Source organism: Panthera leo, chromosome B3 (genome assembly GCF_018350215.1).
Source record: "Panthera leo isolate Ple1 chromosome B3, P.leo_Ple1_pat1.1, whole genome shotgun sequence".
NCBI classification, from domain to species: domain Eukaryota; kingdom Metazoa; phylum Chordata; class Mammalia; order Carnivora; family Felidae; genus Panthera; species Panthera leo.
In genome coordinates this window covers 47,041,804-47,061,015 of record NC_056684.1, presented here as the reverse complement: position 1 = coordinate 47,061,015, position 19,212 = coordinate 47,041,804, and the positions used below count along the sequence as shown (strand labels likewise).

General features: G+C 43.0%; 1 protein-coding gene across 4 annotated transcripts in view; it reads left to right on the top strand.

Annotated features, from left to right (window-relative positions):
* Positions 1 to 19,212, top strand: part of CGNL1 (cingulin like 1) — a 157,439-nt gene that overhangs the window by 7,959 nt on the left and 130,268 nt on the right. For 3 of the 4 annotated variants that reach the window (XM_042941920.1, XM_042941916.1, XM_042941918.1), the window contains exon 1: positions 18,770 to 18,852. The exons of the other annotated variant lie outside the window; for it this stretch is intronic. The gene's annotated coding sequence lies outside the window, so the exon portion shown is untranslated. Of the gene's footprint in view, positions 1 to 18,769; positions 18,853 to 19,212 lie in introns of those variants that run through there. 4 annotated transcript variants of the gene reach the window in all.

The window sequence follows — 19,212 nt, the reverse complement described above, 5'->3', positions numbered from 1 at the left end:
AGAGCCTGATGTGGGGCTGGAACCCACGAACTGTGAGATCATGACCTGACAGGGTGAAGTTAGACACTTAACCACTTAACCTACTGAGCCACCCTATAGAGTGTTCTCAAATAGGGCCCTGCAGGGGATGTTTGGCAATCTCTGGGGACTTTCTGGGTTGTCATGACTGGGGGGTGGCGGTGGCTACTGGCGTCTAGTGGACAGAGTCCAGGGATGCTACTAAACACCCCAAAGCACATGGGACAGCCCCCACGACAAAGAATTACCCGGCCCGAAATGTCAGTCATGCCAAGCTAAGAACCTGGCAAGTTGGGACCTCTAACAGCGGTCGCTGTTTTTAAAAACATTCTTATCAAAGGGCTAAAGGGACACAGGACCAGTGACAAAGAGCCCTCCTTAAGTGGGGAGGAAGGAATGGAAATTAACCTTTTACTGATGTTTCTCTGTGACCCCACAGGTGCCCCTGAAGTAGGAGAAATAGCTACTTTCCTGTCTGCTAAGGGATTCCCAACTTCATTTGTAATTGCTTGCATCTATTTACATATAAATAATACATAACATTTACATACAAATAACTAATATGCTAAAACCCTTAACCTCTCTGGGTAGTTAAACCCCGGGCCCTGAAGGCAGACAGCAGAGTGGGGCCCTGGCGTAGAAGCCGGGCTCCTGCTACCTGTGTGTGGCCTAAGGTCAGCTACAGACCTGGGGAGGCTTGCTTTTCTTTTCCGTAAAAGAGGGCAGGTGACCCTCTTATCTTATGTTGCTCCAGGACTAACGAAAATAACTGTGCACATGTAGAAACAGCCCCACGTGCGTGAAGGTGTGGTATAGCTCCTCAGGCAGACCTTTCGGTCGCGTTTTTCAGAGAACTCTGCTCCTAAGTGGCCACTCAGTATGTGGCACCACAAAGGATTAGGGCTCAGTAGCCAAAGAATCCTGTGCTGCTGGCCAGGTGGTAAACTAGGCCCAGAAAACATTCCTGCGGCATAGCGTGTGATTCATGGTTGTGAGTGTGTGTGTGGGTTTGAACTACTTGGTCGCCCCACCTGTGGCTTCACCCTTTGGCTTTCCCTTCTTTGTTCTGTGGCCCTAGGTAAGCTCCTTGACCTGCTCGCGCCTGGTTTCCTCGCCTGTGAAATGAGGCTGCCGGTACCACCACCATCCACCTGAGGGTAGGCGTAGGGGAAGTGACTTGGCCTTGAGTGTGCCGTGTGCATGGGAAGCTTAGCCCAGTAGATGCGTTCTTAATAAAATAATACTATGTATCATTTTGGCCTGCCGCATCTGTCATTTTTCTCAGGTGAGGAAGGGATTGCCCCTGGGTTAGGAGCTGAAGAAGGTTTTCTCTGGAGTTCCTGGTATCTTGTAACTTTTCATTGTAGTGAAATACACACAACATTAGCTCGGCCATTTTTACCAGCGTAACTTGAAGCAATTTAAATTTTAAGTGGCATCAAGTACCTTTCTAGCGTTGAGCAACCATGTCCACTAACTCCAGAACTTTTTCATCCGCCCAGAGGGAGCTGTGTCCCATAGAGCAGTCACTTCACATGGTCCCTGCGACCATGGCATGGTCCCTCCCTCCTTCCCTCCCAGGCCCTGCGACCCTGGTTTCCTCTCTGTCTCTGTGGAGTTGCCTGTCCTGGACATTTTGTTTAAATGGAATGCTACCGTTTGTGGCCTTCGTGACTGACTTCTTGGACTCAACATTGTGCTTTCCAGGCGTATCCATGTGTCGCAGCAGTGGCCACCGCTTCATGCCTCTTGACCTGGTCTTTTTGGAGAGCAGCCCCAGCCTCAGTTTCACTGGCCTGTTCTCTTTACAAGTCATGTCCTGTTGGCAAGCTTTGAGATGTTTGTCTTCATTTATTTTGGCCCATTTTGGCCAGCCTTATTTTGTCCACTTTTCCAGTGATTCTAATGGCCCTTGAAATGAATATTGGAATGAAGGGCCCAGCCGGGTCCTCGGTGCTGCTGGGGAGTAAGGTCTTAACGGGTATTTTGTTTGTGTTGAACAATTAGCAGCAGGAGTGTGCACCGGGGCCTTGAGTTGAGCTTCATTTTCCCGGGACAGGGTGGCAGGTTTTAAAAACAAGTGTCTGGAAAACACCTACCAGGCCCTTTTTATTCCTCTGTTTAAAAGCTTTCCACAATGAGAAGTGGCCCTCAATTAAGTTGGTTAATAAAAACCTCCCTCTGTTTTAAAGCATTCTTGGGAAGTGTTTACATTGAACAGCACTGTGGGTTTCTAAATGAGAAGCTGTGGAGTGAGTGATCCTTAACCTGTGACTTTAATAATATCCTTTGCTTTAGATTTCCAGGTGGAGGCCTGGGCCAGATTTGTAGCTTGTCATTGATCCAGACAATCTTGACTCTATCCTGTCCCTCCCTCCCCCTTCAGCCAGACCGGTAGAAGATTGGACAGACCTGAAGCAGCTCGGAGATGTAAACCAGCTCACCAGAGAGGACTGGGCTGAAAGGAGGTGGTGTATTCCCTTGTTCTGACCTTAGTAATAGGGTGGGGGGCTTCAGCAAGAAGAGATTAAAGCGTTGAGGAGAGCAGCTCAGAGCTTCTGAGGTCCTGGGTCCTTCGGGAGAGGCCTGAGCTTTCCACCGGGATTTGGAGCTTGCTTGGGCTAAGGAGGCCACAGGTGCTCCGTATAAATAGATGTTGAATGAATAAGTGAAAATTGATAGAACTGAGGAGTTCATTAAAAAATAAGTCGAGTTTTTTCTCTCTTTTAAAAAATAACTTCTCATTTCTGTCTTTTAATTAAATAGTACATTTGTAGAAGAAAGTAGATTGCACCATCAGTAAATGTACAAATAGGATCACTTAGATGCATAAATGTTGGATTTCATCCCTCCTGTGATTTAATCCAGGACAATAAATGAATGAAATGAATAGAAGCTTTGTTAACAGAGACCCCTCGACCCCAATAGGATTAGGAACCTTGGGGTTTTGCTAGACTAAAAAGGTACTTGTAGGAATGAGTTGCCTTTGTACTTTCTGATCTCAGCTCCCTGTGGAGTAGGATGATGCCACGTGTATAGAGCTGCTTTGTGTGTGTTTGGTTAATGAGGTAAGATCTCTTTAAGCACAAATCATTGTTTTTGGTGTTAACAGTGGTTATGTGAGTTTTGGCTGCATAATAGTGCTGGGTGACAACCCTGGATCTCAAGGTGTCACAACCACAAACATGTGTTTCCCACTTGCTCCTCTTGATTAGGTGTGGTTAGGTCGACCTAGGCTGGCCTTGACTGGGTCAGGCTTTCATTTGGCTTCAGGTCTGTCCCACATGTGCTTACTCTGGGGCCAGGGCTGAAGGGGGAGCAGTTACCTAGTACAGGTTCATCGCATGGCAGCTCACTCCAGCAGAAGATGTCGAATGGAAACATGTGATGGCTCTTAAGACTTTGGCTCCTAACTGCCAAATGTTCTACCAACATTCCATTAGCCGACACATGGCCAAACCCAACATCAGTCTGGTGGGGAGGCATGCTTGGTCTGTTCTAGGGGGAGGTACTGCAAAGTCACATGGCAAGGATGGTGGACATATCACCCCATTACAGGGGAGTGAGGCACTGGAGGATCTGGAAGAACAGCCTTTTGGGAACTTGTGGAACCTAGGCCAGCTGGGTGAAGAATCATAGACCCTTTGTCCAGGTACCAGCCGATGCCTTGGTAATTATCATAAATTAGCCTGACATGCACTGACTCTTGGCTAGCCAAACATCACTTCATGTTCATTCACAGTGATGGTGGTCCTGGGCGTTCTGCTTATCTGTGGGAGGGGCAGAAGTGATGAGCTGGGTTTCTGTTTGGTCAGTAGTTGTGACCTGACAGGTGCCCACTGTGATGGCAGGAGAGTGACAGGTAGAGCAAAGAGGACAAAGGACCAAAGTATCCAGGGAGACTGGGGGTTTGACTTACCCTTTGCAAGGTCCCTCCTCAGCATTGGTCTTTGGGAGTGAGCCTAAATCCCACCTTTAATAGTCACTGACACTCTTTGTCATCAGGGCCTTCATGCATGCTGCCCCATTTTTTTTTTTTTTTTAATGTTTATTTGGAGAGAGCAAGAGAGCACATGTGTGCAAATGTGGGTGGGGCAGAGAGGTTTAGGGGAGAGAATCTTTTTTTTTTTTTTTTTTTTTTTTTTTTTTTACAGGCTCCAGGCTCTGAGCTGTCAGCAGAGAGCCCGATGCGGGGCTCGAACTCATGAACCGTGAGATCATGACCTGAGCCGAAGTCGGACACTTAACTGACTGAGCCACCTAGGTGCCCCGGGGCGAGAGAATCTTAACCAGGCTGCACACTCAGGGCGGAGCCCGATGTGAGGCTCGATCTCACAGCTACGAGGTCACAACCTGAGCTGATATCAAGAATCAGAAGCTAAACTGACTAAGCTACCCAGGTGCCCCATGGTCCCTATTCTTATAAGGACCCTGGGCCTTAGTTTCCAGAGTCCTCCTTTTGTAGGTGAAGAAACAGGCCTCAGGAAGGTTGGGTGACTTCTCTTCAAGTGGATCCAAACTAGGTCATCCAGTTCCAAGTCTAGGGTTTGTCCTTCCACACACCTATGACTGTCTTGGCCCAGAAAGAGAATGGTGACTGGCTTTAAGGCATTACAGCATATCCTGTATATTGTATGTGACAGTGGCTACTTTCCTGAAGGAGTCCGGTGAGCCTTGTGCCAAAGCGCAGTGCCTTGGGAGGCACAGAATGAAATGTTGGTTAAGAGTAGTCAGCCCTAGCGTTACTTGTTTGCAGTGTGTCTTTTTTCGTGAAGAGCTGTCAGGCTCTCCGAGGGAAAAAAGACTCTGGCCATTAAGTGAAAATGCACTGAGAACAGGTGGGGACTAAAACCCTGTGAAGCCAAGGGTGTGAGGAGACAAAGCACTCATATGTGCCATGGGTGGGATTATAAATCCAGTGGACTTCTTTTTGGAGAGCACTTTGGCAGTGGGGATTCTTTCACCAGCTGGTAAATAAAACCCAATTAAAAGTGGTTGAAATAATAAAGATATGTATTATCTCATGTAAACCAGAAGTTCAAAGCTAGGACATTTTGGGCATGAATTAATAGAAGACCCAGATGCATTTTCTCTCTTCTCTGTGCCAGCTTCAGTATTTGGCATTTGTCCTCAAGCTTGTCTCCCCATGGCCCTCATGTGGCTGCTGCTGCTGCTCCAGCCTGTATCCTCATATACAGTGATGTCCAGAGGCAGGAAAAGAGCAAAGCGGAGAATGCCTCTGCCAGAAGCCCTCTGCAGAACTTCCATAGCCCCTTTGGCCAGACTGGGTCAGATGCCCACACCTGAACCAATGACTTGCATGGGAGAGGTGGCTCCCATGTTTTGCTTAGACCAGTCTCTGGGTTAGAGGCCCAGCCTTCCCTGAAGCACATCGGTACTGGGAGGAGAGGGGACAAAACTGGAGCTTTGCTGGCCAGGAGGAAAGGGGCAGTTGTAGGTGACCTCTAGTGTTGGCCACAGCATTCTCTTTCAAAATTAAGAATGTGTATATTCTAACTCAGTCCTTCCACGGTTAAGAATGTATCTTATACCTGCATAAGTGTTCTGGCAAGCATACAAAGATATTCATTGTAGCATTATAATAACAAAACACTGGAAATAACCTAAATATCTTCCAGTCATTGGGCAGATCTGTAAATACTGATAAGGAAAAATTCACAAAATATACCATGAAGTTTTTTTTTTTTTTTCCCCAAGCAAGGTACAAATTAGTATGTATCCTCAGATCCCATGTTTGTTTTTAAAAAGTCTTAATTCTTGGTTGGCAAAGATAAATTTCTGTAAACAGTCCCAAGAAACATGGTTATTTATTGGTTATGGGATTGGTATGGCTGGGAAGGAATGTTTCTTTGCCATTTCAACAGTCTTTCTTGACTGTTTGAATTTTATAAAAAATCGCTGTATGTATTACCTTTAAAATAGAAAAGAAAATGATAGGTATTTTCTTAGTGTGTACAGGAGCTTAAAGAGAGGAAACCAGGGTTCTAACGTGGGTGTTATGAGGAATGGGAGGGCCACTTGACTGTGTGTAATTGGCCTGAAGGGAAGTTGAGAAGGAAAAAAGTCCAGGAGTGAAACAGTCATTTTTTAAAAATCTTCCTTGGTATACTGCACATTGTCTTACACATAGTAGATTCAAATACACATTTGAAGAATGAATGAATATTTAGATCAAGACCCAGAGCAACTTTATGAGGTGCCAGAACCCAACTTAGCTCAAGTCAGCAAGAAAGTCGATTCTGCTGGAAATTTATTTTGCAAATAAAATATGGCTGCTGTTTCCTCTATTTCCTTGAGCTTCCAGAATCTAATTCATTGCTAAAAATCAGAGTATGCAACTTTCTGTTCATCATCCATCTTAAACTGAAACCTGCTGTGCCAAGTTCTGAATAATAAAGCTGAATAAGATTTTTACAACTAAGGTAAGGGCAAAGAGGGGAACCACCAGCATGTGTTAGCTGTGTTGATAGTTGTGGCTTCAGTGGAGAGATACCTAGATGGCCTAGATTGAGCAATTATTTTTTTAAAGCAAATTAAGGCCCTTTGGTACCCCACACTAACAAATCAAAAAATTAATTATGTCATTCTGATAATAGGAAGAAACTAGATAACAGTAGTGAAATAGAGTTTTTTATTTGGCCAGTATTGGTAGAAAAGTGTGAATATGCTTATCAGTGAAATGAAACAATGATATGTAATATTTTCGAGTAGGATTCTCTTCCATGTGGAAAAGCAAAGGCATATGATCATTAAAAAGTCTTTGTATTAGGGTGGGGGGAGGGGCAGTAAGGTGACACCATTACTTTGTGCTGATATTCTTCATAATTCCTTTGCTAGAGGGCGCTTTCTGAATTTGATTCTTGTAAATCAAAGAAAGAATGTTGTAACTGACATTTCCATTAAGTTGCTTTTAACTTTTATACCCTTGGGTTTTAGCATTTAGCTCTCTGTAATGGCCACCGGATGCCCACTTTATTCAGACAATAAAGATACCCATTGAGCTGTGGTAAGATCATTTCCTTTGGAACAAAATGAAAAGCTTTCTGCACTCACAATTGGAGGAAAATGTAAAATTTTAGTAGGCCTCTTCTGCTGAGATTGAAAAGAGTCCATGTTTGAACACCATAAACTTTGTGGTTCAAATGTGCTGTGGAAATTTCCAGGCTGCCTTTGAAATAAAAGAAGCAAATACACTTTTTCAGAGTGTTTTTGTAATGGGTCCTTAGAAATACTTGGAAGAAGAGTAGTATTTCACATCTTTGTTGGGATCGTTTTGGGATCAAAAGATCCTAAGATCGCTGGTACATTATGTTCTAGAGTGGACCTGATTTAAATTACTTATGAGAGAGAGAGGAAGGAAGGGAGGAAGGAGAATGAGGAGGTAGAGGGGAGGGAAGGAGGGTATAGGAGGAAAGAAGGGAGGAACGAGGGAAGGAGGAAAAGTTTGTGTGCATGTATATATACCTGTAAACCTAAATGTTTATGCTCACCTCACATAATTTTTGTATACATCTTCCTCCGGTTTTCACACAGTCTAATATCTGTGAATTCTGTGATTAAATTTGATTATTTTATTATTTTTGAGTAATCTCTACACCCAATGTGGCGCTTGAACTTGTGACCCTGAGATCGAGAATCACATGCGGTAACCTACTGAGCCAGGCAGGCCACCCCTAAATTTGATAATTTTATTTTTGAAATTTATTTTTATTTTTTTATTTACTTACTTTGTAATTTTTTTTAAGTTTTATTTATTTATTTTGTGAGAGAGAGAATGAGCACAAGGATGAGCATTGGGAGGGACAGAGAGAGAATCCCAAGCAGACTCTGCCCTCTGAGCACAGGGCCTGATGCAGGGCTTGAAGTCGGGAACTGTGAGATCATGACCTGGCCTGAGCTGAAATGAAGACTTGGATGCTCAGCCAACTGAGCCACCCAGGTGCCCCTAAATTTGATAATTTCAGGTGAAATCTGCATCTACATCAAGAAATATAAAAAATAATGATAGTGATAGCGCTTGGCACTGTTTTAAGCACATAATGCCTATGAATTCATTTAGTCCTTAGAGTAACCCTATTATTATCCCATTTTTACAGTTGAGGAAACAGGCAGAGAGAGATGGAGTAACTCATGCAAGGTGATGCAGTTAGTAAATAGTGGGGCTATGTTCAAAACTGGATCATCTGTCTTCGTTGAAAGCAAATTAAAAATTGAAGCAAAAATCATGAGATTTGAGTCATTCCTAAATCTACCAGTTCATCTTGTAAATCAGAGGCTTTTCTATTAGTGTTTACAGTGTTTCATTTAACTGGAATAATTTAATCTGAGCCCCTTGTTTCACAATCCACGTTTTAAGTTACTTTCCACAGTAAGCATATACTTTATAAATTATTTCAGTTGTAAATCTGACATACATTGAAGGACAGTAAATTTAGCTAATCAACATGAGAAACTTTAGAGAGCTACTTGTCTCCTCTTTTCTTAGGGAAGAAAGATGAGCTCTTTCAGTTCCCAAAGGAGTCCTCAATTTAAAATGAATGATTCCCCTGGAATAAAATATTCTTTCTCCTCCTGCAGAAAGCAGCTACTGCTTTCAGAAGCTGAAGTCATTTTTCTCTTCAGTGGTCTGTATTTAGTCCTGATGTGTGTCTCCTGCCAGCTTTCTTTCTTTCTTTGAAACTTCAGCAGCAGCATGACTAGTGATTCACCCTTCTTGAAATAAATGCTGAGGTTGGTGTTCTACACACATGACTTCTGAATGCCCAGGTCACAGCCTGCGCTCTGGCCCTGAGTTAGCGATAGGTAAGGAGCCCCTCCTGGGGGAGATGTGATCGCAAAGTGATGAAGAACTTAAAGCCAAGAGCAGTGCCTGGCACCTGAGAAGACCTCAGGAGACGTCTGCCCCTGCTATGGTTGTTGTGTGTTGGGCCCTTGCCTTGTGCATTGCCTAGTTGAATTCTCTTTGCATTCCCATCAAGGAGGTGATGGTCTGTCCCCATTTACAGTAGACACTGCAGCTTAGAGAGGTGAAGAGTTTGTCCCAGGCCATATGGGTAGTAAGTGGTTACAACTATGGTGCAAACTGGGTTTTTTGTTGTTGTTGTTTTTTTTTTTTTTTTTTTTTTTTTAAGTAGAAAACTGTAGCAATCATTAAGTGTATGGTTTTTTTTTTGTTGTTTGTTACTTGATAGAGACAGCAAGAGAACACAAGTGGGGGCGGGGCAGAGAGAGAGAGAGAGAAAATGAGAGACAGAGAGACTCTTAAGCAGGCTCCACACCCAGTGCAGAGCTTCACTTGGGGCTTAATCTCAGGACCCTGGGATCAAGGCCTGAGCTGAAATCAAAAGTTGGACGCTCAACTGACTGAGCCACCCAGGAGCCCCATAAGTGTATAGTTTTTCTAGGTGTGCAAGATGGTTTAGTGTTGATCTGACTGCATTCCTGGGATGAGAGATGCAAAAAAACCTTCCATGCTATTCCGCCATCTTGGTCCCTCTCCCATAAGTGTATAGTTTTTAATAGAAGTTTGCTCTTCCCTCCCACTTAGCATTCCTCAACAGAGATAACCACCGTCCTCTTTCTATCACTGTAGGTAAAATTTGACTGTTCTTGAACTTCATAGAAATGGAATCATATTCATGTAGTGTGTACTCAGTTGTGTCTGGCTTTTTTCATTCAACATTATGTTGACATTCATCCATGGATTTGCAGGTGGCAGTAATTTCTTCCTATGGTTTAATATATGGCTATATTTCTCCCTGTATGACTGTACCTCAGTAATTGATTTATCTACCCTACTGTTGATGGACTTCTGAGTTGTTTGCATTTCTTGGCTATAATTAAAAGTCTTAATCAGTATATGTATGCATGTTCGTTCACTCTTTCTTTGTTTCTTTCTTTCTTTCTTTCTTTCTTTCTTTCTTTCTCTTTTTTAAGTTATCTCTACACCCAGTGTGGTGCTTGAACTCACAACTCGGTGAACAAGAGTCACACGCTCTACTGACTTAGGCAGGTGCCCCTCTGCTTGTAGATTCTTTGGGTATAAAGGAGCAGAATTGCTGGATCTTCCTATGTCTGGAACTGCGGTTGATACTGTGAAACAGTTTTCCAGAGTGGTTTTACCAGTTGATGTTTGTACCTAGCACAGTGGCTGCAGTATCCATGCTTGGTATTGTGTGTCATCTTCCCTTTAGTTGTTCTTGTGAGTGTGTAGTGGAACCGTGTTGTATCAAATTTGGTTTTTAATCAATAGATGCATATTGTAAAACATTTGGAAAATCACAGCAAAGTATGAGATGAAAAATAAAAACTTGAGTTCTGCCATCAAGATATATAGGTGTTAATATTTGGGTGTATTTTTTTTCTCACTGGGTATATGTATGTATATGCACGCTAAATACAAAATTGGAGTTGTTTTGTGCAAGCAAGATACTGTTAACGGGGATACTTTGGGTGCCTATATAATGAAATAAGAAAGCACAAATGGAATGCCCAAGAATAGAGGGCTAATGATAGTATAAATGTACCTCATATTTCCATTTTCCTATTTTATTTGGAGGAAGAAGGAAAAAGGAAAGGAAGCCAGCATTTGTTATGTATTTGCCGCGCCCTGGACTCTGTGCTGATGGAAGTGATGATGTGTCCAGAGTGGACTTGAGTGCTGTGAGAAAGTGTAACCCACACAGCAGCCGTCTGACATACAGCATGTTTGAAAAATAAGTGTTACTTCACACCTTGTAACTGAGCGTGCTGGAAAGCTAGGCTCATGTCCCAGTGTAAATGGACTCTAATTACACTGGCAGGTTGTTTGTCCAGTCGCGAAAGTGCACATACTCCTATTGTTTTAACCCACGTGAATATTAACACATAGGGAGCACCACTTTGCATGGAGATTACTTCATTATTTGGTGCATAGGCTTCATATTTTAACAACTGTCCTGTTTCCTTCAAATGCATTAAAGCCAATGCCGTTGTTTTTCAACATTAAATCTAATCTCAAAATCCTAATTAAAATCTATATTTGAATAATTTGCATTATTGGCTGAAGTTTTCATTGGTTAGTTTTTTTTTGCCAAATGGAACCTTGTTATTTGAAGCCATGCGTAATCTCCTGAATACCCAGGACTAATTTTTGTTACCAATAAAAATGCTTTGGTGGGGGTGGGGGGAGGATAGAAAAAAAGACCGGAAATCTACAGTCTTATAATCCTGAATGTACTTTATGTTTTCATGACAATCAGTAGAGACCTCTTGGTTTTCTTTCAAGAGCAGAGGGTATGGGATCTTTCCATTGAGGATGGCTGGCCTAGGGTAAAGTTCTCTCATGTGGGCCTAAATTAATTTTGGGTGTGTTGGGGAATAACTTTGAAGAATGATAAATATTTTGTATATACTTGTCAGATCACTAAGTTGTACATCTGAAACTAATGTAACATTGTGTCAACTGTACTCAAGTTAAAAAAAAAATTTTTTTTTAAGAATAGTGAATATCTACTCTCATGGTCTTTACAAACAAAAGCCAGAATTCATTAAACTTTATTCAGACAGTACAACCTAAATAAAAATAATAGCTTAATTTTGGACATGTTGGACAATTAGGTATTTCACATTAGTTCATTTTCCTGATTTCTGAAGCTTATTTATTTAAAGGGTAAGACTAAATATTTAGCTTTGTAATTGAAATTTCAACAGGGACACATTTCCCAGAATTACTAAAACCTAGATACTAATTAAAATTACCATTTGCATTCTTTTTTTTTTTTTTTTAATGTTTTTTTATTTTCTGGGGGGTGGAGGGGAGAGACAGACAGAACACACGCAGGGGAGGGGCAGAGAGAGAGGGAGACACAGAATCTAAAGCAGGCTCCAGGCTCCAAGCTGTCAGCATAGAGCCTGAAGCAGGGCTCGAACTCATGAACTGCGAATCATGACCTGAGCCAAAGTTGGACGTTTAACCGACTGTGCCATCCACGTGTCCCTACTGTTCTTATTAGTCTCATTTATCATGTGGAGATATGTTTTTTAGACTTTAATTTTTTACTGAATTATAATTACCATACAATGTTATTATTAATTTCAAGTGTATAATACAACGTAGCGATTCAACAGTTTTGTGCACTACTTGGTGTTCACCATGATAGATGTGGTCCCTATCTGTCACCATATGTTATTTCTGTATTATTGACTATATTCCCTATGCTGTACTTTTCATCTCCATGATGTATTTTATAACTGGAAGTTTGTACTTCTTTATCACCTTTATCTATTTCATCTACCCCCTTCCACCTCTTCTCTGACAACCACCAGTTTGTTGTATTTAAGAATCCAGTTTTTTGTTTGTTTTTTAGATTCCACATAGGAGTGAAATCATGTGGTGTTTGTCTTTCTCTGACTGACTTATTTCACTTAGCATAATACTCACTAGATCTATCCATGTTGTTGCTAATAGCAAGATCTCATTCTTGTGTGTTTTTTTTTAATGTTTGTTTATTTAGAGTGCGTGAGCAGGACAGGGGCAGAGAAAGAGGGAGAGTGAGAGAATGCCAAGCAGGGTCCGCACTGTCAGCGCAGAGCCTGATGCAGGGCTCAGTCTCACTTACTGTGAGATCAAGAGTCAGGCGCTTAATCGACTGAGCCACCCAGGTGCCCCAAGATCTCATTCTTTTTTATGGCTGAGTAATATTCCATTGTATGTATACCACTTCTTTATCCTTCCATCTGTCTGGACACGGACTACTTTCATGTGGAGCTCTCTTTAGAGGCTCTAGATGCATAAGTCTCCTTGTTCCTATGTTAGATGCTTGTGGAAATTACTGTGCTTCTAGTTCATATGACTGCTTTTTGTGGTTCTTCTGTTGTCTTCTCTAGCTGACACCTTGTTTGCTTCCAGAGTGGCTCACAGTTCTGTCATTGCTTCTATTTGGCTTTGTACTAGGGATTGTGATTTCCAACTGTGTAGGATTGTGTGTAAGAAGAAAAGAAGGAAGCTGACAATGAACTGTGTTATATATTGGGTGCTGGGTCCACATGAGACCACATGTTGCCTAAAAAGGAAACAGTCATTTCCCAGCACCACTGTTTTGCATGCTCAAAGGCTGTTTCTGTTTTTATTTATTTATCTTCATTTCTTGACAGTAATAATGACTTGTTTGTAATCAAAATGGAAGCACTACAGAAATGTGTGATTTAAATTCAAAGGGCCCCAGGGTGCCTGGGTGGCTCAATTGGTTGAGTGTCCAACTTCGGCTCAGGTCATAATCTTGAGGTCCCTGAGTTCCCTGCATTGGGCTTTGTGCTGACAGCTCAGGGCCTGGAGCCTGCTTCACATTCTGTGTCTCCCTCATTCTGTGCCCCTCCCACTCACACACTCTCTCTCAAACATAAATAAACATCAAAAATAAATTCAAAGGGACTCATTTTATCACCTCTAGGCGTAACAGCTCTTTAAGAATTTGGTAAGCTCTTTTTAGATTTTCGTGTAACTTTATAAATATGTTATTTTACAGAAATGAGGCTACTCTCTCTATATAACATATATACAGTTATATATATAACTATATACATTATCCTGATACTTTTTAAAAACAATGTATCATGATACTTTCCATGGCTGTATATAAAAAAATTTTTTAATAGCTTTCTGGTATTCTGCAATGTGGATATATAAAAATTTAGCCAGCTTCCTATTAATGGAAATTTGAGTTATTTGTATACAAGTATTTACACACTTAGGATTGTGTTTGTGTAATTCTTGTGTTTAGGGTTAATTACTAGAAGTAGAATTGCTGGATCAGATGGTGTATACATTTAAAATTTGGTGCTGTCTGCCATAAGTGTATACCAATTTACTCTTGTTTAGGTAACAATGGTAGAAAACAATGTGCCAATTTACTCTTTTATCAAAGACTGTTTCTGTGTATTTCCTGGTGTTTTCAGAGTGCCAATTGTGAATCAGAAGTGTCAGATGAGGTATTTTTGCATTTCAGTTTTTAGTCCAAAGAGAGGCCTTTATTTATTGGATGAAAGAGGCAAGAAGTAGGAGAAATGCCTCTGTCAAGAAGAGAGGCAGGTAGAGCCTGGAAAAGGAGGAGGGAAGAATGGAAGAAAGAGAAGATGCCAGGGGAGATGCTCGTCTTCCATCAGAAGCAGATCCCTCCTGTGCCCTCTGGTTTCTGTGTGTGGCACTTTCTAGCCTGGCCTGAGGGTCTTCCTAGATCACCACCGTCCTTCTCACCATTTCAGGTTATCCATTTACCCTGAAGTAGATAACCTTTGGGGAATGGAGGCCTCCCTGTTTCCATGAGGACATCAAGCACAGATCTTAATTGTGAATCGAAGCTAGCCCTTTTAGAGCTCAGATATTGTGAGGCTCACGAAATTGCTGGGAAAGTGGGAACCAGACTATGGAAATGGTCCAGGGAAGATGGGTACATAGGGCCACAGGCATGCTCTGAGTAGGACATGCCACCAGGGCCATGCTGCACTGGGGACACAGGCCCACCTTGTGGCAGTAGAGATGAGAATTTGGCCTTTTCACCTCTACCAGTTAGTTGTGGTCTCTGCCTCACTTCAGTTCTCCTGTGTACATGGGGAATTCCCCAACAGAGGAAAAGATTGTGTTCAGATGCTGACTGAAATATGGATCATTTCCAGCCTCTATCCTTGGGTAATCCCTCTTGCCTCCTTCTGCAGGGTCTTTGAGATCTCAGAGAAGGGGGATACAGGTGTAGATGTGTAGACACATCCATACACACATACTTAGATACATATAGCCTTTTTAAAATCACTCTGTATGCTCCCCCCGTTAGGTAGCATGGCAGCACATGTTGTTGTTATGTTTAATTTTTTTTTAACAATTATTTATTATTGAGAGACAGAGCATGAGCAGGGGAGGGGCTGAGAGACGGGGAGACACAGAATCCAAAACAGGCTCCAGGCTCTGAGCGGTCAGCACAGAGTCCGACGTGGGGCTCGAACTCATAAACCATGAGATCATGACCTGAGCTGAAGTTGGATGCTTAGCCGTCTGAGCCACCCAGGTGCCCCTTGCACATGTTCGGTCCAGCTGCGGCGGTAGGGATTCAGCAGATGGTTGGTTGTGCCACGTTTGCGGGTGGGTACGTAAGGATAATTTAGATGGAGATTGGATTTAGCTTGGAAACTAAGACCCTTCAGCCAGAAGATATAGATAGTCTGACTACATGGTCAGATTATTTGTGTTGAGGAGTCAGGCCCAAGTTCAAGTTCCTCAGAGCAATGACTTCCGGTAAGAAGATGATTATGAGTGAAGACACCTGGATTCTAGTGTTGGTTCTGACAACTAAGAGGGATGTGGGACAAACCCCATGACTTTTAAATTGTGTCCTTATGTTTTAAGTGAGGGTTTGGATGAAGTCATTGTTTTAGAATCAGACGACCCATCAGGAGAATTACCTGGGTTGCATGTGTGTGCGCATGCGCATGTGCAGAATGTTAGGCCTCAACTCTAATCCATCCATCAGAATTTCCAAAAGGGGTCTGGGGGACTTGTATTGTTAAAAAAAACTCGCAAGTGATTCTGATGGTGCCACAGTTATAGAATGCCTAAGAAGTTTCCTTATCAGTTTTCATGTTCCACGAAACGTGTTCATTTCAAAGGTGGGTGGTCTGGAAAATTGATTTTATTAGGCATCTTCATCAACTCTTCTCTGAACTTAATGGAGCTCCACATTGTCTCATCTTCAAATTCTTTTTTTCTGCATTCTGTGGCAAAGGCTGCTAATTTTATATCCAGTGTCTATTCTCTTCTTCTGTGGTAACCAAAATACCTGATAATTTTCTAGGGTGTAGTAATGTGCCAAGCTAAAAGATTCTTTTTCCCAGCCTCCCTTTCACATGGCTATGGGCCAGGGACTTCAGCTTTAGTAACTGAAAGGTGAAGTGTTATGTGTGAGGCTTATGGGAAGGTTCCAGAGACTGACTTGTGTAGACAGTGCATCCTTTTGCTTTTTCTGTGTCTTCCTACCTACTGCTTGGGACATGGACACAACGGCTGAAATCCAGTAGCCATCTTGGATCATGATGTAACGGTGGAGTTGGAAGCCATACTCTAAGTAGAGCACAAAGAAAGGAGGAGTCTGGATCCCCAAGTACCCTGGAGCTGTGATACCACCCCTGGAGTGCTTACCTCCACACTTCGTTCTTGCTGGTTAAGCCAAAGTTATTTTGTGTTTTTGATCATAAACAGCTAAACCTAACCTCACTGATACTCCTGCTGGGTGGAGGCTTGACAGTATGTCTTCCACACCTCTAGGTGGCTTGCGCATAGTAGGTGCTCCATAAGTATTTAACAAGGTAAATGCCCAGTGGTACTGAAGGCTGCTCTCACCTCTGCCTTTCTTATGTTAGATTGAATTACTCATAGGGACCTTTTGTTTGTTCTGTCCCAACCACCAGGAAGGTCGTTCACAGTCCTCTGTACAGGGCTTTAGGGCCACATGCTTAAATATTTTGACAAGGCAGCAGATAGTGGGCCTTTGAAATTGCAACTGCATGCATACATTATTTCGAATGAAAATCTAAGGGCTGGGCACTTTTCTGAATCTACAGAAGAAATTGAAGGTGGTTTTCAAGTGATGTCAGAAAAGGCCACCATGGAATCTTTTGCTATCATTTGGAGGCTGTTCTTTCCACAGTGCCAGCCAAGAACTTGATGTCAGGGGACTCTTTTGAAAGCGACTATTAAGGGGCCCTCATTGCCAGCTACTGACAAGGGGGTCTGCCTTCTCAGTGGCAACCTCAGAGGTGGTCTTGGCCAGACCAAGTTGCTCCTGACTCATGCTGAGCTTCGTCGGCCAGGCTGACACGCCCCTTCGAGGCCAGGACAACATGCTGGTTTCCTGGAAGCATGGGGGCCAAGACTGTGCTGCTAAGAAAATGGTACTATTTTTGCAAGTATGGCCTAATGGGAGTGTGTTTAAAACTCTTCCTCAACAGTAAAGCTCCTTTCCAAGAAATATCGGGTTAAAAAAACCCAGACTTAAAAGCAAAAGCTGGGAGATGAATCAATTCTTCACCGATACCAAGGAGTTTATTTCAAAACAGGTTTCATTGACTGCGTTGATTTGGATGGCCCACCCATCTCGGTTTGCCCACTGAGAGCAGGGCGCAGAGGAAGACCCACACCCCTTTGTGGGAAAAAGTGAATTCTGTGGCAAACCCTAGTGGCTCAAGAGTGTTTGCTTCTCCTGGAAATAATTATAGAAATATGCAATCCTTGAAAGGCAACATCTGGCTGGCTGGAGGCGAGCTGGCAAATACTCAATCTAAATAGATGGAGGTGACGTTGCACAGAAGGAAAAGAAACAGCCCGAGAAAAGGGCCAGTGAGTTTTAGAGCCCATGTCTAGAGAGATACCCCTCTCTATCCTTGGGTTGACTTTTCCCCTGGAGAAGGGCACCCCTCCCAGCCTTTCTAGAAGACAGATGCACAGCCCAGAGCCCAGTGCCCTACCCCCTGCACTTCTGAGGAGGCTTCCATGGAGGAAAGGGGGCCTCTTATGGCTCTGGTTGGCTCCCACAGCTGAGATGGGTTTGCTGCCCAGGGATTGCCCTGGGCCAGGGCTCTGCAGGCAGCCTTGACTTCTCATCTGCTTCCAGTGCAATCTGAGGTGTTCATTTAGACGGTTAGACATGTCTTTTCCCCCTCAATGCTTTTTCATGGTGCTGTTTGCTTGTCCTTACCAGCCATGCCCAGCACCCAGGAGCTCTGCAGCATTTCTGCCTGCTCGGTTCGGAGGGGCCCAGCTTTGGACCTCTTAACTCCAGGGCACATCCCTTTGGTCCTTGTTAATTTTTACATCCGCCAGCTAGTGACGAAAGCAGAACAGCATCTTCATGGGTTTATGGATGTTGGCGATTTTTCTTTTTTAATAGCATGCGATATGTGTTCAAGGACAGAATGCAGTTCTAATAAATCTGAGGAACTATTCTGGATTTTCAGACACCGGGTTTCTATGAGAGCTATGGTAGGGGTATTTTGAAGGACTTACTGGAAAATCTGGGCCCTCTGCAAGTTTTTGCAGATGGTGCATTTTCACAGAGAAATGCTTCCAGTAGCAGTTTTGTTCAGTTCTTCTATAGTTGTTACTCTTGGCTGTGGTTTTGTGGAGCCTGAGACAATGGTCTTAGAAGTCTGGGTTTGACTTCTCTGGTCTCTTAAGCTTTCAAGCACCTGAAGAAGGCTTAGACAGAGAAGACCAAATTTCTTTCAAGTCAAGAGGTCTTGGAATAAATCCCTGGAGGAATGCAGGAGGGACATCCTGCTTTTGAATAAATAGTTGTTAGTGTAATGTGGCTGAAGTCCTAGTAATCACATTGAGAAGGGGACTCAAGAATGGAGTTTATCTGGGTTAAAGGGTTAAAGAGCTGAGAGTCCTCAGACCCCTAAGATACTGAAGTTCCACCTCTCCTTGCTTGCTGTGTGATCTTAGATGAGAAATCACTGGACTTTTCTGAGCCTCAGTTTCCTTACCTGTAAAACTGTGCAGCCCATCTCACTGTCTTTTTCTGTGACTCGATACAGTCATGTGGTGTTGATGCTTTCTGAACTGTAAAGTGCTGTGTCAATGTTGATGGCTCTCTTGTTTACTTCGCCCTTCCCCTGGCCTCCAGTGTCAGTGGTGACATCAACATCACTGCTTCCACCATCCCTGGGCTGGACCATCTTTCTCATACTCACCTCATTTCTCACACTTACCTGTGTCACTGACTTTGGGTCGCCATTTGGCCCTGCTTCTGATTTGGGAGCTGTGATCTTTGCTTTTCCTGCTCCCAGGTAAGGCTTTGTCTTTCTAAATCTTCCTGTTTGGACTCTGTGATAGGTTCTCTGTTTTCTGCAGCATTCTTAGCTTTGTTCTGTACAATCTTCAACTGTTTTCTATTGTTTAAGAGTGGGTGGGGAGGGGAGAAAGGATGGGGACCTCTGAAAAGGTGCTTTATTAATCTTTTTCTGTGCTTCTTCCATGTTTGCCTTCCCCAGCCCAGACTCTGCCCCCTTCCCCAGGGTTTAGAGAAGACACAAAAGCTCTTAAAAGGTGTTGGCTTTATTTAACTGTGTGGGGCTGCAATTTACATTTAAGACAAATGCCTTTTATTCGTTCAATACAGATGCTTACCAACTGCTATGTTTACAACT